The 27,100-nt window shown below is 39.5% G+C and overlaps 1 protein-coding gene across 1 annotated transcript in view; it reads right to left on the bottom strand.

Annotated features, from left to right (window-relative positions):
* Positions 1-27,100, bottom strand: part of PACRG (parkin coregulated) — a 593,567-nt gene that overhangs the window by 553,901 nt on the left and 12,566 nt on the right. The window lies entirely within an intron of this gene.

The raw sequence follows: 27,100 nt of genomic DNA, 5'->3' as shown, positions 1-27,100 counted from the left end.
AACTCTTCTTCTACAAACTGAATAAATGTTCTGAGTTGACTTTCCAATATTTTTTTAAAATCTCAGCTGATTCACTCCAATCCACTTTCCTTAATAACAATGTCACATCTTTGTGGGTGACTGACCAGGATTAAAGGTGAGATCTGCAGTTATAAAACAGAGTAAAGATAACTGAACTGGAACAAGCTGAACTCATTATTTTGCAGAGCAGGAAAACTTCAAATTTAACTGAAATACTTTCTTGGTCTCTTCAGCATGTGCTTTTCAGAACACCTGCTGACCTTTCCCAGAGGGTGTGATATTAACCCCTTGCTCCTCCTAATGTGAGCTAAGGTTTTTAAGGATTATTTGGGTTAAAGACTGACTTTTCTGTCCTTCAAATCTCCTGCCTTATATCATCATTCTTTTTTCACTGGACCTGGGTTCTCTATGGGCACAAAGCTTTGGACTATGACTTGAAATTTTGCCTATGCTGAATCACTTTATGCTGTCCTCCATGTCTCTCTCACCTTAAGTCTTACTCCCGCAGAATCAGTCTGGTTAATACTCTGTTTCCGAATGTGGCGCTGGTATATTCCCAGCTGTTGGAGCACATAGGGCACCGAAGACCTGTCAACTGTGTCCAATATGCCCAACATACTGGTGCTGACTCATGTCTTTGATATCTTCCTGGGGTTTTTATTCCTTTAGTTTTACAGGCCCTAACCTAAAACAACATTCCTCTGATGTTTATCAAAGCATCAAGTCTTGACAGGTTCCAGATCAATCAAATTAGCTTCTACCTTCTACTCATAAAAATAGAAGACTAGATGTGATATAGAATCTTTTTAACGATATACAAATTCTCAATCATCTACTTTTTTCCTACAAGTAATAAATACAAAAGAACTGTATAATTGTTATAGATAGACCTTCACAGTTGAATTACTTTCACAAACTATATTTGGATTAAACAACTAAGAAACACTGAGCATTTCTTATGTCTCTGATACTGTGCAAAGCACTGAGCATTGAGGGGACTGGGGATATATAAATGACATTGGTCATTTAGAGTTCACATTTTATCTTATAAAAGCTATACTTGATGAACTTCTCCTAAACAGCTTTTAAATTTACTTCTAAAATGAAAGATGATAACTTTTAAATGTAAATCATTGTAAGTGCATGTACTATCTAGTATTAAGTAAATATGATATGTATTATTTAATCAAGAAATTCCCATGGGAAATAAAGCATAAATAGAGGCAAATCTCCATATTGCTTAACATTAGTAATATGTATTTTATGTGATAGTTCCTTTTCTGCATCCATAATCACTACATCATATAAAAAAATCACAAAATACGTTTAAATGTAATATAGAATTTAGAGTCAAATAATCTTTATGTTCATGTGAAAACATTTAACTGTAATTTTACTTAATTCTAAAATAAAGTTAGTTTTATTTTATAATGAAAAATGACTTGTTTTTTTTAATACAAAGTGCAGGACAGAAGATTTAGTAAAGGATTCACAGTCTCATGGAATATTTTTTCATAGATACTTTATTTTAGAAAATATGATTTGTGAAATATATTTCTCTGTGAATTATTTTCTAAATTAAAACCACAAATGAAGGTAGATAAGCCAGGATCTATCTTATCTTCATTATTTTCTTAGGTATTTATGTATAATCATATTTTTCTACTCTTACTTTTTCTAAAAAATGCTACACCAATGGCTTTTACTTAAATTGGTTTATGGGGATATTTTTAAAATATAAAATATTATTTTTACAATGTAATTATTCTTTATAATACAATCAATTTGCATGGTCTTTCCCTAAATGACAATATCCTGGGTAAATAAGCAGATTTATGGGTAAAGATAGCTTTAAATTTTGTTTAGGCAATAATTCTTACATGTACATAGGACAAAAAAAAAAATTCTTTCCCTGAATATAACACTTCTTCTCTACCACAGTCTAATTGTACTATCTCACACATGCTTAAAATTTCAATTCTTGAATCCCAAACATTAAATATAAATGTCTCTTCCTTTACTTTCTAGGCCCTACAAAATCAGCATTAAACTTTGATATGAATCTCAACAACACTTGGTCCCCATCTGGTCAAGTAGGTGTCCTTATAATCTCGCCAATCTATATATTTTTGTTTATTTGTTTAACTTAAATATATATACCTTTTTTTTTGCCTTTTATTTATTTATTTATTTATTTTTCTTCTTTATTTTCTTTTAAATGTTACATTAAAAAAATATGAGGTCCCCATATACCCTCCACCCCACCCACCTCACATCAACAACCTCTTCCATCATCGCAGCATATCCAGTGCACCTGGCGAATACATTCTGGAGCACCGCTGCAGCACATGGGCAGTGGTCCACATTGTAGTCCACACTCTCCCCCAGTCCACCCAGTGGGCCTCATTAGAGCAGTCAAGTATGTCAATATTTTTAAGTCAATTGATAATAAGGGAGCAGAAACAAAATTAAAGGTCTTCCTAAATCTTCTTTGGAAATTTCTTGGTTAAGGTACTAAATATGAGGATACCTATTGAAAACATGGGTTTATCTTTTTCATAAGATAAAATAATTGGAATAATGCATACAATAAATTCTAATATTCTGGGTCCTTCAAGCAAGTATGAGTAAAGATTGTTACCTATTGTTAGGTCATTTTCAGAACTCATAGAATAGGAATTGGGTGCCTAATTATTTTGAAAGAGAAGCAAAATCATACATCTTGATGTAGTGTTTTCAATTGTTTTCATATTCTTATTTGTACCTTGTTTTTGTCTGCATTTTCTCCTCACTGACTAAAATTTTCATTTTAGTCACTTTAATCACTTTAGTGACCTAAGTGGACTTTTAGCAATCAGTTGTGTTTTTAAATCATTAAAACAATTTAGATAAAGAAGACATATTTACTGTTTTATGGACTATTAAATAGTCCATCCCAAATAGGGACATAGAAAAGAAGTAAGAGGGAATATCATAATTTCAGATTTCAAATTTGTCTAAGACCAACCAAATTCATACTATATATGATTTATATTATTAAACAGTAACAATATTTTTTAATAAATGGTCTCTGTAATCTTTTGCTTTTAAGACAAGGTATCTAAAATTAATAATCCACAGATTATTAAATACTTAAATAACAGAGGATATGCCTTTGTTTCAAGTTTCCATAGAACATTTACAGAAAATGATCATTCCTATTCTAGACCAAACAGGTATTTTAATAAATTCCAAGCAGCTTAAACTGCAGAAACCAAATTACCTAACCACTAAGCAACAAATCTATTAATAAAAAAATTATAATCAAATCATGATCATAAAGCTGCAACCAATGGGGGAAAATCATTCATAAAAATCGTATTCAAGAGAAAAGCAAAATATATAATACCTATCTTTTAAAATATTCACAAGCCTAATAATCTTTATTTCAAAAAGACAGGTATTTTTCAAGACATGAAAGAAATATCCCAATCAAAAATACATAAAAAGTTTAATGAGGGAAAGAAAGAGAAAGAAAATAATACATATACATAGAAATAAGAAATGTTAACACATCAATAGAAATAATACATCAACTCAGAGAGTAAGTATTTTAAAAGAAAAACAACTTGAGCAAGACAGATGAACAGGAAATATTAAGGGGAAAAAGTACAAATAAAATTTGCAATGAGAATATAAAGGCAGGAACTGAAATTTAAGATAAATAATATACAAAATTCCAACTTTGCATGTAACACAGGTAGAGATGATGTGTTTAAGAGTGGGTGACATTTGTGGGCAGGATTATTTGGATTCATTTCCTTTTTCCTCTTATACATATTTTCTCAAGACTCTGGATAATAAATTTTCATTTTCATAATGAAAATATTTGTTATAAAATGACATAAAATAAAAATACAATAAATCCAGTAATTTTTCCCCCAGAATGCAAGTGTAGTACACATACTTACTTTTCTACCTAAAGGTCACAACTTGCTTCTTCTTTTAATTTATAGAGATTTCTTTTTGTTCTGAAAGCAAAGAACTCTAAGAACATAGGCCTCTCCACCAGCCCCAGCAGATGAGGTAAGTATAAAAATCCTAAATGCTCACATGGCCATAAAATCTGGTTCAGGGTGATAAAATAGAAGGGATCTATATTGCATTACTAGGAAGGATTTTGCTCCCTAATAAATGAAAGAAATACCAACAATTTATGCTTTTTAAACTAAACACATCATGATTAAACAGAGTACAAGAATGTAAGGATGATTTAACATTAGAATATCACCTAAGGAGAAAATCCTTTTGATCTTGAGAAAGAACCTAGAAAACATTTTTAATAAAATTCAACCCTGCTCACAATTAAAAGAAAAAGCCCTTAGCAAATTTAGAATAGAAAAGATTGTCATTGTCCCCCAATTATCCTATATGTTGAACATCTACAAGGGATTTTCATGAAACTTGACTCATCCTAAAATCCCTACAGAAGGTAAGAGACCAAGAATATCAGAGGATGAAATCAAATTGGGACAAGTCACCATACCAAATATCAAGATTTATAAAACTACATTAGTTAGCATAGAGTGGTACTAGGTAATAGGACAGAATACAGTCCCCTAGTTATATTTAGAGACTTGGAGAAGTAAAGCAAATTTACAAATCAGAAGGGAATGGAGGAAATAGACAATAAACAGTGCTGGAGATTAGCTCTCTTTATGGAAAAGATCAAATTAAACCTTGTCTCACATGTAAAAAAATAAATTAGGATGGAATAACTAATAATTTAAATGTGAGCATTATAAGAAGAAAATGTATAAAAGAAAACTTAGAATATCAGCATCAAAAAAGTATTTCTGAATCAAGACACAGAACATACAGACCATAAAGGGAGTTTGATAAATCTAATACTTAAAACTGAATTTTAAACATATACAGGTGAGCTCTACCAAACATTCAAAGAAGATTTAATCCCAAATCTTACTCAACCTTTTCCAAAAAACTTAACAGGAAGTAATGTTACCAAACTCGTTCTATGAAGCCAATATTACCCTAATACCAAAGCCAGGTAAAGGTGTTATGAATAAAGAAAATTATAGACCCATTTTCCAAATGAATATGTGTCTCCTGCTCCCACCCTGCTTTTCGCTTCCTTAAACTTTACCTGCCTGTTCTTCGTAACCTCTCTGTATTATGGCCCTTCTCGGCAGCAGCTTATGCTGCTGCCTCCCTCCGCCCCTCCTCCCAGCCACTGTTATCTTCCCCCTCCCAGCCGTTGCTGTTCTCCCCGCCTCATTCCAACCGCCCTCATCCCGCACCCGCCCCGGCACAACCTCTGAAACCACCTCCTCTGCCATCAACTGCTTACGGCCTAAACCGCAGGCCCGCCCTTGCCTCTGCAGCCAATCCTCAGCTGCCCCGCGGACTTGCCCCTCCCACAACCTCCCCGCCTCCACGGGGCTATAAAACCCCATGTACTTCCGTAATAAATCAGACCTGCGCATAGACCTTGTCTCCGTGGTTTTCTTCCACCAAACCGCACGTCCCCACCAAGCCTTGAGCCGCCCGCTGCCACCCCAGTCCGGCCGTGGGCTCGGCCCGACCCCTGGCAGTGACCCGCCCGCGGTACCGCAGCGGCGGCCACAAATATGGATGCAAAAGTCCTCAAAAAATTTTGCTAATCAAATCCATCAGCACAGTAAAAGAATTATTCATCGTGATCAAGTGGGTTTTATACCACATATGCAAGTGTGGTTTAATACAAGAAAATTAATCCACATAATACACCACATTAATAAATCAAAGAAGAAAAAAATCACGTGATCCTATCAATTGACGCAGAAAAGGCATTTGACAAAATACAGCATCTTTTCTTAGTAAAAATACTACAAAAGAGAGGAAGCAAAGGAAATTTTCTCAACATGATTAAGACCATTTACAAAAAACTCATGGTTCACATTGTACTCAATGATGAAGGACTGAAAGCTTTTCTGTTGAGATCAGGAACAAGACAAGGATGTCTACTCTTGCTCAATATAGTGGTAGGGAATCTGGCTAGAGCAATCAAATAAGAGAAATAAATAAAATGCATCCAAATCAGAAAGGAAGAAGTAAATCTTTTGCGATTCACAGATGATATATGATCTTATACCTAAAATGTTCTGAAAATACATAACAAAGCTGCTAGAGCTAATAATAAACAATTTCAGTAGAGTGTCGGGATGCAAGATCATATGCAAAAATCAGTGGTGTTTCTACACGCTAGTAATGTGCAGTTTGAGGAGGAAGTCAAGAAAAAATTTTACTTAAAATAGCAACTAATAGAATCAAATATTTAGGAATGGTCTTAACCAAAGATGTAAAGCACTTGTATTCAGAAAACTACAAAGCATTGCTAAAAGAAATTTTAAAAATCTAAATAAATGGAAGAATATTCCATGCTCATTGGAAGAGTAAATATCATTAAGATGTCAATTCTACCAAAAATGATATCCAGATTCAATGCAATCCTGATAAAAATTCCACCAGCATTTTTTAAACAAATGGAAACACAATTATCAAATATATTTGGAAGGGTAAGGGGCCCCAAATAGCCAGAAACATCTTAAAAAGGAAAAGTGAAATTGGAGGACTCTAACATCTGGACTTTAAACCATATTACCTAGCTACAGTGGTAAAATAAAAAAGCATGGTACTGGCATAAAGATGGATACATAAACCAATGGAACCAAACTGATGGTTCAGAACCAGACCCTTACATCTATGGTTGTGTTTTGGACAAGCTTGTCAAACTTACCCAGCTAAGGCAGAACAGCTTATTCAAAAAATGGTACTGGGAGGAACAGATATTCATATCCAAAAGAAAGAAAGAGGATCCCTAGCTCACACCTTATATAAAAATTAACTCAAAGTGGATCAAAGATCTAAATATAAAGACTAGAACCCAAAGCTCCTAGAAGAAAATGTAGGGAAACATCTTCAAGACCTGGTGGTAGTTAGCAGATTCTTAAACCTTACACCAAAAGCATGAGCAACAAAAGAAAACATGGATAAATGGGACCTCCTCAAACTTAAACCCTTCTGTGGCTCAAAGGATTTTGTCAAGACAGAAAAAGACAGCCATTCAATGGGAGAAAATATTTGGAAACCACATATCCAATAAGGGCTTGATTTCCTTTCTATATAAAGAGATCATACAAGCTCAATAATAAAAGACCAAGCAATCCAACTTTAAAATGAGCAAAAGACTTAGACATTTCTCCAAAGAGAAAATACAAATGGCAAAAAAGCACATGAAAAACTGTTCAGTATCACTAGCTATTAGTGAAATGCAAATTAGAACAACAATGAGCTATCATCTCACACCACAAAGAATGGCCATTATTTAAAAAATACAAAAACAAAAAACAGAAGAAACAGTAAGTGCTGGAGAGGATGTGGAGAAATAGGAACACTCCTTCACTGCTGGTGGGATTAAAAAAATGGTGCAGCCTCTGTGGAATACAGTTTGGCACTTCCTCAGGAAACTAAATATAGAACTGCCATATGGCGGCAGACTTGGCCCAGTGGTTAGGGTGTCCGTCTACCACATGGGAGGTCCGCGGTTCAAACCCCGGGCCTCCTTGACCCATGTGGAGCTGGCCATGCGCAGTGCTGATGCGCGCAAGGAGTGCCGTGCCACACAGGGGTGTCCCCCATGTAGGGGAGCCCCATGCACAAGGAGTGTGCCCTGTAAGGAGAGCCGCCCAACGCGAAAGAAAGTGCAGCTTGCCCAGGAATGGTGCCACACACACAGAGAGCTGACACAACAAGATGATGCAACAAAAAGAAACACAGATTCCCGGGCCGCTGACAACAACAGAAGTGGACAAAGAAGACACAGCAAATAGACACAGAGAACAGACAACCGGGGTGGGGGAGGAAGGGGAGATAATTAAATAAATGAATAAATCTTTAAAAAAAAAAAGAACTGCCATATGATCCAGCAATTCCTCTATTAGGAATATATCCAGAAGACCTGAAAACAGTGATGAAAACAGACATTTGTACACCAATGTTCATAGGGCCATTCGCAATTGCCAAAAGACGGAAAGAACCCAAGGGTCCATCAACAAATGGATAAATAAAATGTGGTATATACATACAATGGAATACAATGTTGAAGAAATGAAATAGGGATACATATGATATCATGGATGAAATCTTGAAGACATTATGCTAAGTGAGATAAGCCAGAAACAAAAGGACAACTATTGCATGGTCTCACTAATATGAAATAAATACAAAGAATAAATGCATGGAGTTAAAATCTAGAGTATAGGTTATTAGGAGATAAGAGGAAGGCTGCGAAGGAGTACTGATGCTTAATGTACGTAGAAGTCTTAATTAACTTGACTGTAAAAGTGTGGAAATGGATAGTGTTGATGGTAACACATTATAGTGAGTAGCAAATAGTTTATAAACAGGATTGTGGCTGCAAAGGGTAGTGTAGGGATGTGAATATCAATTGAAAGAATGCTAGAGGATAATCTAGGCAATGAATGGCACAGTGAACACAGAGGTGGATGAGAATTGCGGTAAAATAAAGACAAATACAAGAATGTCCTTCTGTGAACCAGAACAGATGTGTGTCACCAGTGCAGGGTGGTGGGAATGTGGAGAAGCATGGGAAAAGTACAATTAATCTAACCTATGGATTATAGTTAATGGCAATACTGTAATATTCTTGCATCGATGCCAAAGATGTATTGTGTGAATACTAGAGGGGTATGGAAAAAATATGCCAAATGTACACTATGAACCATAGTTAATGGTAATAGTCTGATGATATTATCTCATAATCTGTAACAAATGTTCCACAACAGTGTGGTGTTTGAAGGGTAGTTTGGGAATTCAACACGTATATAATTGTTTTGTATGTTCACAACTTCTGCAATAAAAATATATTTTTAAAAATTTAAATTTATATGCAGCACAAATTCAAAAAAATGTATAAAGACAAATTACAAACTGTGGGAATGTATGTCCATCACAAATAATTAATAACAGATTCATATACAGAACAAATAAAGTATACATCAAACAGGAAGAAATGGGCCAATACTATGAATAGGAAAACCACAGAAAAAGAAACCTATCTGATCAACAATCTATGCAAGGATTATAATATCACTAATAATCGAAGAAATGCAAAATTAAAACAAAACACCATTCCATACCCTTCAGATTGGCACAAGTTTAAGTCTGATACCACCAAATGATTACTAGAATTTGGGAAACAAGAATTCATATTCACTGTTGGTAATAAAATAAATTAGCATGGGAAATGGATGTGGCTCAGGCAACTGGGCTCCTGCCTACCACATGGGAGGTCACTGAATCAGATCCAGTGCCTCGTAAAGACAGTGAGCTGGCATGATAGGCAGATACAGCAAGCTGACAACAAGAGACACTAGAAGAAAAGAACATAATGGGAGACACAGAAAAGCAGGGAGCAGAGTTTTTTTTTTTTGCAAGTTCATAGTTTATTTCCAATAGGTTTGGAGCTTTGTTGATTTTTGCATTTTTGTAAAAAAAGGTTTTCACTTAATTCATTGAAAGCCCTTTCGTGCTGAGCCCAAAGTGGGGGCCTGGGCCAGGGCTAGACTCTACACAGCCCTCCTGCTTCTGACCCAGTCACCTAGTGTCTCCTAAAGAAAACAGCGATCTGACATAACAAGGTGACCCAACAAGAGACATGAGGAGGAAAAACAGAATGAGAGACTCAGAAAGCAGGGAGCAGAGGTGACTCAAGCAATTAGACACGTCCCTCCCACATCAGAGATCCCAGGTTTGGCACCCAGTACCTCCTAAAGAAACAAGGAAGACAAACAGACTCAGCAAGTGAAGAACAACAAGGGGGGTGAGGAGAAATAAATAAATCTTTTTAAAAAGTAAATAAATTAGCATATATTACCTTGGGGGAAAAAACTGTCCCAAACTATTAAAGATATACTTCATTTCTCAGCAATTCTGCATCTGTTGAAATATGGTATCCACGCACAAGGAACCATGTACAAGTAGGCTTGTGATACTGTAATGTAGAAAGCTGGCAGTCTTTCAATGTTTTCATTTCCCAGGGGCTAAAACAAGTACCATACAATGGGTTGGTTTAAACAAGAAGGATGAATGGGTTCAAGGTTCTGAGGCTACAAGAAATCCAAAATCAAGGTGGCAGCAAGGCGAGGCTTTGTCCTCAAAGACTGTGGCATTCTGGGGCAGGCTGCCAGAAATCCTTGGATTCTTTGGTCCTTTCCTATTACAAGGCAATATCCTCTCTTTTCTCTTCTGGGTTCCTGCTTCTCCCATGGTTTCTCTAGTAATAGGATTAAGACCCATCCTGATTCAGTTTGCCAAACCTTAGCTGAGAATAACATCTTTGAGAGATCCTATTTATGGATTCACACCACAGTGCACGAATCACCTGAACATGCCTATTGTGGGGGACACGACTCAATCCCCAACACTCAATAAGAGAATAAATAGGCATATGGGCTTATGTTACACAATGGAATATGACATATCAAGTAAACCAATCACCTGCAAGTGTTTCTGCTTTAACAGGCCATGCATTCCTGATAAACCACCTGTTCTGCAAACTTGCTCACCAGAAATAACAAAGTGCATGGTGAAAATGAAAGGAAAAAATAGTTTAAGAAGCCTAGAGAACTTGCAACTTTGTTATCAGAGCAGTAATAATCATTCTTTAAAAAAATCAACTATCATGGTTTAAAATATTAAATTCTTAGTCTTTGAAAAAAAATACTGGAGTAAATATTGAGCTCTACCTTTTTTTAAAAAAGTGATGGTAAAAGGAGTTGCCAGGATGTAGAGATGGGGCTTGCCTCACAATGATCACTTAAGAGTAAACTGAACCAGGAAGAAGATACTGTGGTAAATGGATATCTTCTCTACTACTATCCATTATTCTGTTATCATGGGGCATTCGGCTGTATCGGTGTACTGCTGAATTCGGCCGCTGTTATTTGGTGGCAAAAAATGCTAACAAGATGAGGAAAATCAAATATGAATCTCCTAGTTATACTGATATCATTCCCCTATTTATGCATTGACTATGAGCTAGATGACTTTACAGAAGCAAGGCACCATACTACAATAGCCTGGTGGAAAAGGCAACTTGGAGAGGGATTCCTAATTTGAATTCCATATATATACACTTTTACGAAATGTATGGATGCATGCCTATGAATTACACATATTTGGGAATGATATATCCAGATTTAAGGATCCTGGTTTCCTCTGGGGATGGAGGGATGAAGTAGGGAGAAGGCTGTAACTCCCTTTGCAAGTTGATTTGTTTTCTTTCTATAAAGACAAGAAGTTATTTCAAAGAATATGCCATAAACAGTGATTCACAAACAGTGACTCTTAAGGTGAAGCATGGACAACTATAATATTATAATGGTATGTGGGAGCCCAGGGACTGGGGTGCCCCCTCCCATAAAAGAAACACAGTTTGAAGCCTTTAGCCGCCTGGCCTAACCTGGACACTTACTAGTTAAAAAGTAACAGGCCAGGAAGCAGACTTGGCTCAATGGATAGAGCATCCGCCTACCACATGGGAGGTCCATGGTTCAAACCCCGGGCCTCCTGACCCGTATGGAGCTGGCCCATGTGCAGTGCTGATGCACACAAGGAGTGCCGTGCCAGGCAGGGGTGTCCCCCATGTAGAGGAGCCCCACGCGCAAGGAGTGCACCCCATAAGGAGAGCCGCCCAGCACAAAAAAAAGTGCAGCCTGCCCAGGAATGGCACTGCACACACTGAGAGCTGACACAGCAAGATGACGCCACAAAAAGAGACACAGATTCCCTGTGCTGCTGACGAGAACACACAGCAAATGGACACAGAGAGCAACAACTGTGGGGGGTGGGGGTGGGGTGAGAATGGGAGAGAAATAAATAAAAATAAATCTTTAAAAAAAAAAGTAACAGGCCAACTGCAAACTTTAATCTTCTCAAGGTGGTATACTCCCTTTCTGTGATAACATCACCAAACACCCTGTTTGTACACCACATGTAACTTTTGCAATAAATCTGTTCTCATACCCTATGGAATGTCTTTGTCCTGAGACCCTGTATATCCCCCGTCCTTGTCTCACCTCTTTGCAGAGCGCTAACTTGATACTTCGATCAGCCGCTGTTGAAGTCTCTCCTGTTCGTAAGTCCTAATAAAGCTCATGTCTAACCACTGGTCTAGCGTGTTCTTTGGTCTTATGGCTGCCCCAATCCATGCCCTTCAAAGTTGGGCTGAAACACTGCACAAGTATAAAAATGTTCTTTCATCAGTTGCAACACATGTACCACACTAATGAAAAATGTATTATATGCATGATTTTTCTGTAAGCGTAGGTCTCTAATTTTTAAAAAATCTATAAAAAGAAACATGAAGTACACATGATAAAACATTATCTACTAAATCTTGATGGTGAATACATGCCTATTTTATTATTTTTGATTATTATTTGTACATTTAAATTTTTCAAAATACGGGAAAATGTGATTAAAATGAAATATAAGATTCAATGGGAACATTATTAATTTAAAAAGTGGGTTAGACCACAGTGGTAATAGTATGATGATATTATCTCATAATCTGGAACAAATGTTCCACAACAATGTAGTGTGTTGGTTTAGGGGTGTTGTATGAGAATTTCACACATGTGCATGATTGTTTTGTTAAGTTCACAACTTCATTAATAAAAATACATATATTTTTAAAAGTGGGTTAGTGAGGCGGTTGGATATAAATACATAAATATCTTATTAGAAAATATATATGTATTAGTTTGCTAAAGGGGTGCTGATACAAAATACCAGAAGTCTATTGGCTTTTAAAGGGCATTTATTTGGGGTAGGAGCTTGCAGATACCAGGCCATAACGCATAAGTTCCTTCCCCACCAAAGTCTATTCCCACGTGTTGGAGCAAGATGGCTGCCAACGGCTGTCCTGGGTTCCTCTCTTCCTGGTCCTGCTTCTCTCCGGGCTCGGGTCCTCTCTTCCTGGGACTTGTTTTCTCTTTCCTCTGTGTGCTTACTTCCTGGGGCTCCAGCTTAAAGCTTCAGCATTAAACTCCAACATTAAAAGCCCTCAAACTCTGTCCTTTGCCATGTCTTTTATCTGTGAGTCCCCTTGGTGGGGTAATGACAGAACCCAATCAAAGCCCTAATCATAACTTAATCATGCCCAGGTACAGACCAGATTACAAACATAATCCATTATCTATTTTTGGAATTCCTAACCTTATCATACAGCTATACATGTAATGATAAACTATATAAGTAACATAGTATAGTGTAAGTAAAGATACTATAAGATGACAATATTTACCATGTTATTTATATGATCATTGCAATAGCAAAAAAAAAAAAAGTTTCACCTTGATATATTACTAAAGGGTCATATGGAAGATTAAACTGATAAAATGGTAAAAATTTAAAGTGGGCATTGTGGGTATGAATTAATAAGAGGGATTAGCATCAGCAGTTTTAAAAAAACATTTTACAAAGTTACAATAACTGAAAAAGAATGGCATTGGTTAAAAATTCCTTTCAAATATTTCTGAGCATTATTTATAATTATGATACAAAAGAAGGATAATGCAAATTGGTGGAGCTAAAACATTATTAATAAATGTCTCTTTGGGAAAGTTGAGATGCTATTTGGGAAATCATTTTCTGAGACTCTCTCATTTGTGCAGGATAAGGTAAACTCAGCAGGTCTGAGCTGCTCAAATCATGCATATTACAAACATCTTCAGGACTGGCCCTTGACCCTCTCCTGGGAGATGACCTCGGAATCCTTGAAATAGCCTCATAATGTTTATGTATGTCTGAAGCCTTGGGCCATGCCAGTTAGTTTATGCTGACAATGTCATTTATGGTGAACACCTGCTTCTGTATGCCTGACGCTTTGGCCAAGCTGTGTGAGTGTGACCTTTGGGGGACGGGGACTCAGTAGCCAAGGACAGGCATGTCAATACATCTGACCCTCAATAAAATCTCTGGACACCAAGGCTCAGGTGAACTCCCCTGGTTTGCTTCATTTTGTGCAGGCGAGCACACATCTCATTGGGAGATTTAAGTGCCATCTGTAGGAATCCACTGGAAGAGGGCAAATGGTCAATACTGGACTTTGCCCAATGTGGCTTTTCCCTTTGCTGATTTTAACCTGTATCCTTTCACTGTAATAGACTGTAACCATAACCAGTTTTTCTGAGTTCCATGCATTCTTCCAGAAAATCATCAAGCATAAGGGTGAGGATCCCAAACACACCATCGTGCTATATTCCCAAATATTCTTATGCAGAGACAATTAAATCAACCCAGGCCAATTAAATCAGAATCTTTGAGAATGGGATGCAGAATCAGGGTTTTCTTTTTAAGCTTCTCAGGTGATTCCAATTTGTCACCTGCGCCTTCAGACTTAGCTGCTACCAACTCATTCTTAGTACATATCATGAACGGGCTCACCGGTCCTGAAATAATGATCCCACAATAATGGGCAGGAGAGTGGGAGGGCTGAATGGCAGGCAAGGCCTGCAGGTGTCTGAACCCCCAGGCCTCCTGCTTCAGGCCTTGAGAAGATCGGTCTGTTTACCTAATATTAAAAAGGCTGGGGAAGTCCCAGATTAGAGAGCTGAATACGAGACAATCAGGCAAAAACAAAAATCAGAAGTAATGGAAGGGAATATTAAATCCTTGAATGGACAGGAACTTTCTGATTTTAAGTGATGAAGCAATATGAAGGGAAAAGTTAACTATTTTTTTTAAAGATTTATTTATTTTTTAATTTATTTCTCTCCCCTTCCCCCCCCCCCCCCCAGTTGTCTGGTCTCTGTGTCCATTCGCTGTGCGTTCTTCTGTGACTGCTTCTATCTTTTCTAGCGGCACTGGGAATCTGTGTCTCTTTTTGTTGTGTCATCTTGTTATGTCAGCTCTCCATGTGTGCAGTGCCATTCTTGGGCAGGCTGCACTTTCTTTTGTGCTGGCCGGCTCTCCTTGTGGGGTGCACTCCTCGTGCGTGGGGCTCCCCTACATGGGGGACACCCCTGCGTGGCACGGCACTCCTTGCGTGCATTAGCGCTGTGCATGGGCCAGCTCCACACGGGTCAAGGAGGCCCAGGGTTTGAACCTCAGACCTCCCATGTGGTAGGCGGATGCCCTATCCATTGGGCCAAGTCCGCTTCCAAGTTAACTATTTTGAGCGCAAAAAAATGGAAAAATTTTTCAAGTGAAAAAATGGAAAACTTGAAAACTTCAGAATTTTAAAAATATCAAAATTAAAGAACAAGCCAGCAGGGGATATTTTAGCAGCAAATACGACAGAGAAAAGATTGCTATTATTAATAAAGAGATCCCAAATAGACAATCCCGCTGGAAAAAGGAATACATCATTTACCAAAGAATATATGTATTAGTTATCAAACCAAAATTATTAGTTCTATTTGGAAACAACAGATTACAAATTAAGTTATTTTCCTATCTAAATTAGCAAGGATGACAAAAATTAGAATACTTGATTAAAACAAGAGAAAGAGAGATTTATCCATCAATTTTCACAGCAGCATTATTCACAATAGCCAACTAGATGGAAACAACCCAGTGTTCATCATCAGATAAATGGATACACGAAATGTGGTACATCCACACAATGGAATAATATTCAGCCATAAAAGGGAATGAAGTTCTGATACGTGCAACAACATCAATGAACCTTAAAATCACTATGTTGTGTAAAATAAGCAGAACATACAAGAACAAGTACTGTATGATTCAAACTGATAGGAAATATCTAGAATAAGCAAATTCAAAGAGAAAGGAAGGAGCGCAGAGATTACCAAGAGCCAGACAAGGGAAGAATGGTGAATTACTCCTTCACGGATACAGAGTTTCTGGTTCGGGGTGATGAAAAAGTTTTGGTGAGTGTAGTTAATTCCTATGAAATGTACATTTAAAATACTTAAAATGGGAAATTTTGTGTCATATGTTACTACAATAAATATAAAAATAAATACCATAGTCAATTGAAAAATAAGAGAGAGTAGAAAAGGAATATTCAAGAGGTACAAGTGGAAGTATAAATAAACCCTGTGGGAATCTTAAGATTTTTATATCCTCTAACCCAGCAATTCCATTTCAGAAACTGGATCTCTTCTCAAGGAAATAATTCAAAATACAGAGAAAGCTTTTTATACAAAGGTATTCATTGCAACATTTTTGTATAATAGCAAGAAACTGAAAATAACCTAAGTGTCTAAAATAAGGGCAAATGACTAAATTATGGCATATTCAGAGGATGGAATATTCTGAAATATTTGCAATGCTAATGAAGAGTTTGTAACAACATGTAAAATATGATGTTAGAAGGCATTCATAAAATTTATAGACAGTATGATTACAATTGCACAAAACACAAAATAGATATGCAAACCACATATACACATGTGTACATACATGCATGAATGCATATACTCTTCTAAAAGTTTATATATGTCCTTTTTATATATATATACTCTAGAAAGTACAGACAACTTAAAATTTTTGAAATGCAGGTATACAATAAGTAGAATTTACATTAACTCTCTTTTTTGGTAAAGAGAGCAGAGATTAGGCAAGTCACATGTCTGAAGGTGTTCTATCTATCTAAATGTGTGTGTGCTGTTTTGGCATCCGTCTTACGTTGGCTAAGCCATTTGCCTCCACGTTGACTGGCCTTTGGCCTAGTTAATAAGCAGCTCTCTAGACCAGGGGCAGAAACTCCTCAGAGTCCAAACCCACATCTGCTGCTATCACCCGCAAGCCTCACCACCTCACCCCAAACCCACAGCTGGTCCCAGATGATAAGCTTACCATCCCCGCCACCCTTGGACCCCAAGCCCCTCTGCCTAACCAACCCTCCATTCTCATGGGAATCCCCCCATCTCCAGCCCTGGACCACAGTAAAGGTCAAAGGCCACAGGCCCCTCTTGCTCTGCCTTCTGTGCGCCCCTCTTGTTGGTGAAGCCCCCTCCCCCACCAAGCCCTTTGACCCCTCGTGCCATCCCTCATGGCTCCATGCTCTCTCTGGGACCTGTGAGTAGCAAACTTTCTTTTCTCAGATGCTATGACTTCCGATTCCCATTGTGTCAGACCTGACCTCCACCGGCAACCAAATTTAAAATGCAACTTAACTAATTCGGAACAAGTGGCGCAGCCAGTTTACCAACACGGGAAATGAGGCATGAAGCCTTTTGGCTGCTCTTGGCTTACTGCCTGGCTCTCCCATTGGGCAGGGTCCACGGCTTGCTCACGTACACTTGTGCTGCTTTGTCTGCCACTGTTGCTTCTGCTAGGGGTTGGCTAAGCTTCCTACCCCAAAATGGTGGCCCTGTACATCTGAGTCCTCCCCAGTAGCTGCAAACTGCCATATCTCTTAGAGCATCTTGAAGGCCCAGTCCCCTGCCCCCTGGGAGTGGTAACGATTGGAACAATTCTTATTACACAGCGACCCCTAGTGGTGGGGCTTGTAGCTCTTCGTTTCCTCTACTGATCCTTTAACAGGTCTCATGGAATGAGATAACATCTTTGATTCCCTTGGTGGACCATGCCAAATGGGACCCCTGTGAAACTTGCCCTTCCAACTGAGGTGATAATGCTGCAATAATGCATGAAAGAAGGTTCTGCCGGGCTCCAGCCTATAATGGAAGAGCTCCTCGAAGAGGGACTCATTTGACCTATCGTCTACCCATACAATAGACACTAGGACATACACACTTGTTAGGATTTTTCACGTCCTGGAGGTAAAACACCTTAAACCTCTCACTCTCATTACAGTCCTTTCATAAAATCGCTGCTTCCCACTGGGGAGAGCCCCAACAATGTGTCTTAGAGATTGGCACAGCAGGCCAATGTCCAAGCCATGCCCCTTGACCCACTGGGAACAGATTCCTTGGAGAAAGCATGACCCAACCTGGCTGCTTATCGGTCTCTTCTGAATAGGGAGGTGCTTACAGGGCCGCCACTGGTGCTGCACACACAGATTCCCATCATGCCGTGGGTGAGAGGGAATTCCCACAGAAGCACAGCACGGTTGGACACGGTACCTACAAGAGAGGGCTAAGCCTGAAAAACAGGGTCTTTCCAAACTGCAGGAGGATGTGGCTTCCCCATGCTCAGTCAGCCACTTGCCCACAGATCTTGAGATGTTGGCAAGATCTTATTCCCATTGCCTCCTCCTCTAGCCAAGTGGGGGACCCCTTGGGACCAAGTGCTTGGGATGGTATATCTCACCCGTGGCAACACCATGGTTGCATGCAGCACAGGTCCCTGGAGAGCCACCCTCCTGGCCTCAAACACTCCAGTTACCCAAGAGGGTTGTTTGGGATCTGCACAGTTGGCAGAACTGGAAGTGGTCCAGTTAGCCCTTCAGGGTGCTCTGAGCTGCCAGTTGCCCAATCTCCAAATCTTCACTGATTCTTAGGCAGTGGCCAAAGGGCAGACCAAAGAAAAGAAAACAACTTCCACATACAAAAAAAGTCCCTGGTGGGGTCACATTTGGAAACAGCTTGTAGCCTCACCCATTTCCACCCATGCTTCACCGACCACACTGGAGTCCCTGTTCAAAGACACTGCTGACAGACAACCTAAAATTAAATCCATTACAGTGTGGCCAGTGGGTCCCTCGGAGATCCCCAAACTTCCCCTACAATTTGCAGTCCCGGCCCAAAGCACCTCAGGCCTCAGAGACTACCATACACTGGAGGAGAAGACATATAAAAGGGGATTGCCTCTAAGCAGGGGGTCTTAACCAGGGGTCTGTGAACTTGAATTGAAATTTTTTTAAAAATATTATTCTTGTGGGGATATGTTGATATGGGTGTGAAATATTTATTAAATAATACACAGTATAGTGTGGACTTAATAAGGTTTTCACCTGATGGGCAAAGAGGTCCGTGAACTAGAAAAGGTTAAGAGCCCCGGCTCTAGATCCATCACTGGCCAAAATGGTCACTAAAAGCTGTGAATTGTTCTCCTGGCACCCCTAACGGGGTGGGGATAAACCCTTCTCCCGTTGCCATATTAATTACATAGAACCACTCCCTATCACTGCTGGAGACACCAGGAGGTAGAAATTATAGCTCCCAAACCAAGCAGTGGAACAGTCTGGGTCAAGCTTCTGCTAGTCTGGTGGATTCCAGTCACATCAAAAAATGACCTCCTTGGGGAGCAGATGTGGCTTAAGCAGTTGAGTACCTGCCTCCCACATGGGCAGTCCTGGGTTCAGTTCCCTTTGCCTCCTAGAAAAAAAAAAACAAAAAAAAAAACAGAAAACAGAACAACAAGCAAAACAAAGGGGAAAAAAAACTCAGGGGAGCTGATGTGGCTCAGTGGATGAGTGCCACCTTCCCACTTACGAGGTCCCAGGTTCAATCCCCGGCCTCCCCAGTACCTGAAAAAAAAAAAAGAAAGACCTCTTTTTACCCTGCCCTGTGTTCCCATTACCACACAAGGGATCACACCGGGCTGGCAAGCAGCCCTAGAGCAAGTCCTGAGAGAAGGCATTAGGTAATCTCTCAGGGAGAAGAAACACCATCACATCTGGCTGTTGTGATGCAAGGAGCAGCCCCAGATGCCAGTCCTTGCTGAAGGCACACTTTCTACGTCCACCTGACTCTGGCTTTTAGCATTCTGCTGGCTGCGTGGATCAGAGGCTTCTTTACTGACCCGTGGGGCCTCACCATGAGCAGGCTCATGAGTGCTCCAACAAGACTCAGCTGGTCCTAAAATTGTACCAAGGGATGGGCCAGAGATTGCTGGCTGCCACTCTCCAACCACCTGCACCCAGCATGCCCCTGAGCCTGGCTGAGGACCCGAAACCATCCCACCTGTGTTAGTCACCCAAGGGGGTGCTGATGGAAAATAACAGAAATCTGTTGGCTTTTCTAAAAGGTATTTATTTGGGGTAGGAGCTACAGATACCGGGTCATAAAGCATAAGTTACTTCCCTCACCAAAGTCTGTTGCCATGTGTTGGAGCAAGATGGCTGCTGACATCTGCAAGGGTTCAGGCTTCCTTTTCTTCCAATATTTACTGTAAGCTGGGTAAGTCTCATCTCTTCCCCGGGGGCTCATTTCTCTCTGGGCTCAGCTGCTCTGGTCTCTCCACACGGCCAGCTGTAGACTACCAGGCTAACGGCTTGTTTCCCTTCCTGGGGCCTCTGCTGTGACTAATGGAGCCTGCTCTCTTTCCTCATGTATTTGCTTCTCTGTGTGTTTACTTCCCGGGGCTCCAATATCAAAACTCCAATGAACTCCTCTGACTTGCCATTTTCTCATTTCATCCTGCTGATGTGGCCCAATCAAAGCCTTAATCATAATTTATTCAAGTAAGAGTGGAACCTCTGAATCCAATACAATCTAACGTACCCAGAGGAACAGACCAATTTACAAACATAATCCAATATCTATTTTTGGAATTCATAAATAGTACCAAACTGCATGTTGGAACATGCAGCCTTTACTAGGTGCATCCTAGATGACCCCCTAAAGGTCATGGAACTCTGTGATGACAACCATTTTACAAAAATCTACAGAGCTAGCATGAGTAGAGCTGCCCAGTCATATTTAAAAGCCCATCCTTTATGGATGGCTCCTTGGAAGGGATTGCCAGCCCCTGGGGGGGCCACCGGGGATCACAAACTCAGACATCGTTCCAGCCCATGAGTTTGCTGATGGACAGGACACTGCCCCAGACCACAAATAAGGGGTAAGGGGCCAATTGAGGATGACCCACAATTGTTCCTGTCATCCCAATGAACCAGAGCCACCCCTATGCCAGAGCCAGCGGATAAACCCAGATGCTGCCTTGAGAAATGGGGAAAAAAAATGTCAGACTACTGCATCACACCTCCCTCAAGATTGTAAGGCCTCCTTGGACTCTTCTGCCTCCTACTGGCAAGCTAAGCATTGCATCGTTAATGTCACGCAGCAGGGACAACCTCCCAACACCTGCAGGCACCCCTGTTCGCCCTCTGTTCTTCTAAGCTCCCCGCCCTCTCCATGCTAATAAGGGCATGTAGATTCCGTCCCCTAGGTAGTCTTGGATAAATGCCTAGCCTTAGATAACTCTTGGCCAGAAACGGGGGTACCATGCCATAAGAAACACTTTCTGCTGCATGTATATTAATAATTCGGGACAGGCCAAATCAACTTATTAAAGATGGTTCAAGAGATCATGGGACATTGGAGTTGTCCTGCACGATACTACAGTGATGGATACAGGCCATTGTACATTTTGTCATAAACCACAAAATTGTGTGGGACAGAATGTAAACAAAATGTAAACTGTAGTCTGTGGTTAAGTAGCAAAGTGTCAATACATGTTCATCAGTTGTAACAAATGTACCACACTAATGAGGGATGATGTTGATGTAGGAAAGTGTGGGAGGTGGAGGGAGTGGGGTACATGGGAATCCCTTACATTTTTTTATGTAACATTTATGTAATCTAAAGTTTCTTTTAAAATAAAAAGAATATTAATTAAAAAAATAAGAGATCAAGGTTTTTCACCATACGACCAAGGTTTTTCAATAAATACCTCAATCCCTTTAAAACCTCCGACATTTCCTTCTAGCTGTCCCCTGAATGAGTGGGGGAAATGGCTTCCAGCACTTGGTTTTACTACTTATTGGCATTTTATATTAATCAATACCCTCAAGTGCCTTATGTGCTGGCTCGATAATGCTATGTCTCTGGCAGTAAATATATTAACCACCCAAACTGCCACACTCCTCCAAATAAATGGCTTCGAGGCATCAGCAGATGGATTGTGACTCTCAAGACGCTTTGTGAGCTGCTGCCTTGGCATCCATCTCACTTTGGCGAAGTCACTCGCCTCAACGCTGGCCTTTGTCTAGTTAAGAAGCAGCTCTCCAGACTTGGGGCAGAAACTATTCCAGAGCCCAAACCAGTATCTGGGGCCACCACCGACACCACCCACACACCTCACCCACAGCCCCAACTGTTCCCAAACAATAAATTGACCAACCCCATCTCCCTTGGACTCCCAAACTGTGACTCCTGTGGGAAATCTACTAACCTCCATCCCCTGGACCGCATATCTTGTTTTATGGCACTTCATTTTATTGCAATTCACAGATACCGCATTTTTTACCAATTGAAGGCTTGTGGCAAGCCTTCATCGAGCACATCTAGTGATATCATTTTTCAACAGCATGTGCTCAGTTTGTCTCTCTGTGTTACATTTCAGTGATTCTCGCAATATTTCAAACATTTTCATTACGATTATATCTGTTATGGTGATCTGGGGTCTGGGATCTTTGATGTGACTATTGTTATTGGTTGCACCGTGAACTGTGCCTATATAAGATGGAGAACGTCGTCAACAAATGTTGCATGAGTTCTGACTGCTCTCCTGACCACTTGTTCCCGTCTCTCTCCCTCTCTTCGGGACTCGCTATTCACTGAGACACAACAATACAGAAATTAGGACAATTAAAAACTTACTGTCAGCCCCATTTAGCAGAGTAACATTCCCGCGACCCCGGCCGGTGCCAGCAGGTCTTCCCTGCCCCAATAACAGATGATCCCAAACCCCCACCCCAGTCCCTAATCCAACAGGACATACTAATCTCAGAACCAACCATGAGAATATCACAAGATCGCGGGAGGCACCTGTGCAAACATAAATGAAACTTGTTTCTCTATTAACAGGACAGGGAAGGGAGAAGAAAATCTTAACATCTTTTTTACTTCTCCTCACCCCTAAAATCAATCCTTTTGTCTATTATAACCCCACTACTGTTATTATTGCGGCTGCTTCTTTTTTGGTCCCTGTCTCTTACAGCTTCTTGTCCAATTCATGTGCCAAACCGTACAGTCAACAACTCAGGAATGTGTGAATGGCATCTTTTTGCTACATGAACGCCAATACCAACCTCTTCAGGACCAGAAATCAGAACTCACTGGACAGGATGGAAGGAAACCCTTTGCAACCCCATAACAGCCGGAAGTAGCCAGATTGAGTCGACATCCAGAATCCCCTCACCCTTCCATTCTGCCCAGTATTCCCATTACTTAGGTCCATCATAATATATATATATATATATATATATATATATATATATATATATATATATATATATATAAAATCAAAGAGTTAGGAATGTTAGAGGTTCCCCCTTACAAGGTTTGCAACAATTAACAGGTCATAAGGCTGCAACTCAATTCCAATCGATTGAGCAAGCTACAGCCTACGTGCGGAAAGGCAGCACATCTCCCCCCAGGAATGAACAAAGGAGCCATATCACAGTGGGAATGGAGAATGTAAGGACCCTCATCCCTTCCGTGCCCAGGCCCATCAAACCCTCCCACATTCCAAGAATACCCTACCTCCTAGTCCGCTACCCCTAAGCCATACATGAGAAGAGTTCACCTTTACAACCCCTAATTGACCCCAGGCTCTACTCAGACTCTAACTCCTTCCCCATGGACTAATGTTTCCCTGCCTATAGATGTACTGTATAAAGTCATATCCACCACCTTCCACAGGCAAGCTGAAGTCTCTCTTCAGACCCCTTGCCATGCTGGCAGAGGGGCTGAAGTCTATTCTTCAGACCCCCTACATTGGGAGAGCTTCTCAAAGAACTTCCTGCCTGCAATCATCAGTCTCCATGTCCCAGTGAGTGCCATTTCTCTAACACTTACAATGGCCTCCAATTAGTCAAGTGAAACGAAGAGTTTGCAGGCCTCTCATTTTAAATCAAAAGGTAGAAAGGACTTCCTTAGGGAGGAAGACATGTCAAAAGCCAAGATGGGCTGAAAGCTATCAGTTAACCAAGTTGTAAATGCAAAGGAAAACTTCTTGAAGGAAATTAAAAGTACTACTCCAGTGAATACACAAATGATAAGAAAGCGGAAAAGCCTTATTGCTGATATAAAGTTTTAGTGGTCTGGATAGAAGATCAGACACATATTCCCTTAAGCCAAAGTCTAATTCACAGCAAGCCCCAAACTCTCTTCAATTCAATGAAGTCTGAGAGAAGTAAAGAAGATGCACAAGAAAAGTTTGAAACTGGCAGAGGTTGGTTCATGAGAGTTAAGGAAAGAAGCCATCTTCATAGCATAAAAGTTCAAGGTGAGGCAGCAAGTGCTGATGTAGAAGGCTCAGCAAGTTATCCAGAAGATCTACCTAAGATAACTGATGAAGGTGGCTACACTACACAACATATTTTCAGTGTAGATGAAACAACCTTTTCTTGGAAAAAGATGCCATCTAGGACTTTCATAACTAGAGAGGAAAATTCAGTTCCTGGATTCCAAGCTTCAAAGTACAGGCTGATTCCCTTGTTAGGGGTTAATGCAGCTGGTCACTTTAAGTTGAAGCTAGTGCTCATGTACTATTTAGAAATCCTCGGTCCCAAAAGAATTATGCTAAATCTCCTGTGCACATTTATTTGTTCTATAAATGGAACAATAAATCCTAGATGAGAGCACATCTGTTTACTACATAGTTTACTGAATACTTTATGTTCACTGTTGAGACCTACTCTCCAAAAAAATTCCTTTCAAAATATTATTTCTCATTAACAAGGTACCTGGTCACCCAAGAGCTCTGATGGAGAGATACAATGAGATGAATGTTATTTTTATGCCTGCTGACACAACTAATCTGTAGCCCATGGATCAAGGCATCATTTTGACTTTCAAGTATTATTATTTAAGAAATACATTTCATAAGGGCATAGCTGCCATAGAGAGAGATTTCTCTGATGGATCTGGGAAAAGTAAATTGAAAACCTTCTGGAAAGGATTCAACATTCTAAATGCCATGAACATTCTCAATTCATGGGAAGAGGTCAAAATAACAACAGTAGCGGAATTTTGGAGGAAGTTGATTCCAACCCCTTGACTTTGAGGGGTTCAAGACTTCAGTGGAGGAAGTAACTGCAGATGTAATGGATATACCAAGTGATGGATATCTCTTGGTATATCCAAGATGAGGATAGAATTAGATGAGGAGTCTGAAGATGTAACTGAATTGCTACCATCTCATGATAAAAACTTCTACAGATAAGAAGTTGCTTCTTATGGATGAATAAAGAAAGTGGTTTCTTGAGAAGGAATCTACTCCTGGTGAAGATGTTGTGAACATTGTTGAAACGACAACAAAAGATTGTGAATGTTACATAAACTTAGCTGATAAAGCAGTGGCAGGGTTTGAAAGGATTGACTCCAATTTTGAAAGAAGTTCTACTGTCAGTAAAATGTTATCAAACAGCATTGGAAGCTACAGAGAAATCTTTTGTGAAAGGAAGAGTCAATCAATGAGGAAAATGTCACTGTAATCTTAAGAAATTGCCACAGCCACTCCAACCTTCAGCAACCACGACCCTGATCAGTAAGCATCTACCAACATGGAGAGAAAACCCTCTACCAGCAAAAAGATGCTGACTCGCTGAAGACTCAGTTGATAGTTAGCATTTTTTAGCAGTAAAGTATCTTTTAATTGAGAAAGGTACATTGCTTTTTTTAGACATAGAGCAACTATACACTTAATAGACTATAAACATAACTTTTTATATACACGGGAAACCAAAAAATTCATGTGACTTTTTTGCTGATATTCACTTTATTGTGGTGGACTAGAACCTAACCTGTAATACCTCCTAGATATTCCTACAAAGGCACAGGCCCATGGGCCCCTCTTGCTCTGCCTGTGGTTGAGGCATTCGAGCAGATGGAGCTTCCTATCAACCCCAAATAGGTACCCTTCTCTCTCTGGGATGAGTAGTAACAAACTATCTTCTCTAACGCATTCTGGCTTTGGTTTTTCATTGTGTTGCACCTGATCTCCACCCAGCCTCAAATTTAAAATCCAACTGAACCAATTTGGAACAGAAAAAATAAAGATTGGAAACTGAATAACTAAGGCCTAATCTCTCTTGTCTCAGAGCACTTACATACCTCCCATAACTCTTCCTCTAGGTCCTTGTCTTTCATATTTCACCAGACATGATTGGGAAGGCTTTTCAGACATAGAGTCCTTCAGGTCAACCTTGTCTGTGCCCTTATAACAATACATACATCCCCTGTCACTGCTAATAAAAACAACGGCTGTCTTTCTCCTATCATAAAATACTAAGAAGTGTGGTATCCAGAGCCATAAAAAATATATATACAAACTGCACTCTTCTGTAAGCTTTGTGAATTCTATCCTTGGGTCAAATTGGACGACCAAAAGTCTACACACACATACCATGTCAATTTAGTCTCATGCAAAATTGCTTTCACCAAGATACATTTCAATATCATGCACTTTGCACTTTTTGGAATCTTTTATGGTACTACATTTCTTGTGAGAAACAAGAATGTAGATACAGTATGTTGCATGTATTTAAAATGCTGAATGATCCATTTCTCTAAGTATTCAGTGTAGAGAATGCTTCAATTTCCTTTTGGGATTGATAGCCTTCTTCCTTTGTGATAATGAGAAGTGTAAAATGTTTCACTTTCAGCAATAAATGCCAAGAAGCTCAGCATTAAATTTGAACATCAATCAATAAATATATTGACCCCTATGAATGACAAAATTGATTCTCTTTTTCTTTGGCCAAGGCTTCCTATTTTAATTACATTTTATTTTATTATTTCACCTTTGTTTTATTTTGTTTCCGATCAGTGCAATTTATTTTAAAAGCTTTACATCTTAAAGTATATGTATTTCATTTTGAGTCAATTGGAATGGTTGAGAAGTATTCTAAACAAACAAAATATGTTTAGGATAATCATTTCCTTTTACACAAAGTATATTCTTCATAAAAAGAGTCATGAAGGTCAACATTAAGAGAACTGGAAAGGCAACTCACAGAGTGGGAAAAGATATTTGCAATACATATATTAGACAGATGACTCATATCATTTTAGAATAGAACATGAATTACAAAGTATTATAAATCAATAAGCCAGATAAAGCTAAGAGATAAACAGGGGAAAAAATCTTAAAAAGATACTTCACAAAAGAGGATATCAAAAAGGCCAAAAAA

Source organism: Dasypus novemcinctus, chromosome 28, assembly GCF_030445035.2.
Source record: "Dasypus novemcinctus isolate mDasNov1 chromosome 28, mDasNov1.1.hap2, whole genome shotgun sequence".
NCBI lineage: Eukaryota > Metazoa > Chordata > Mammalia > Cingulata > Dasypodidae > Dasypus > Dasypus novemcinctus.
The sequence above is the reverse complement of the archived record's forward strand: the minus strand, read 5'-3'. Positions and strand labels throughout refer to the sequence as shown.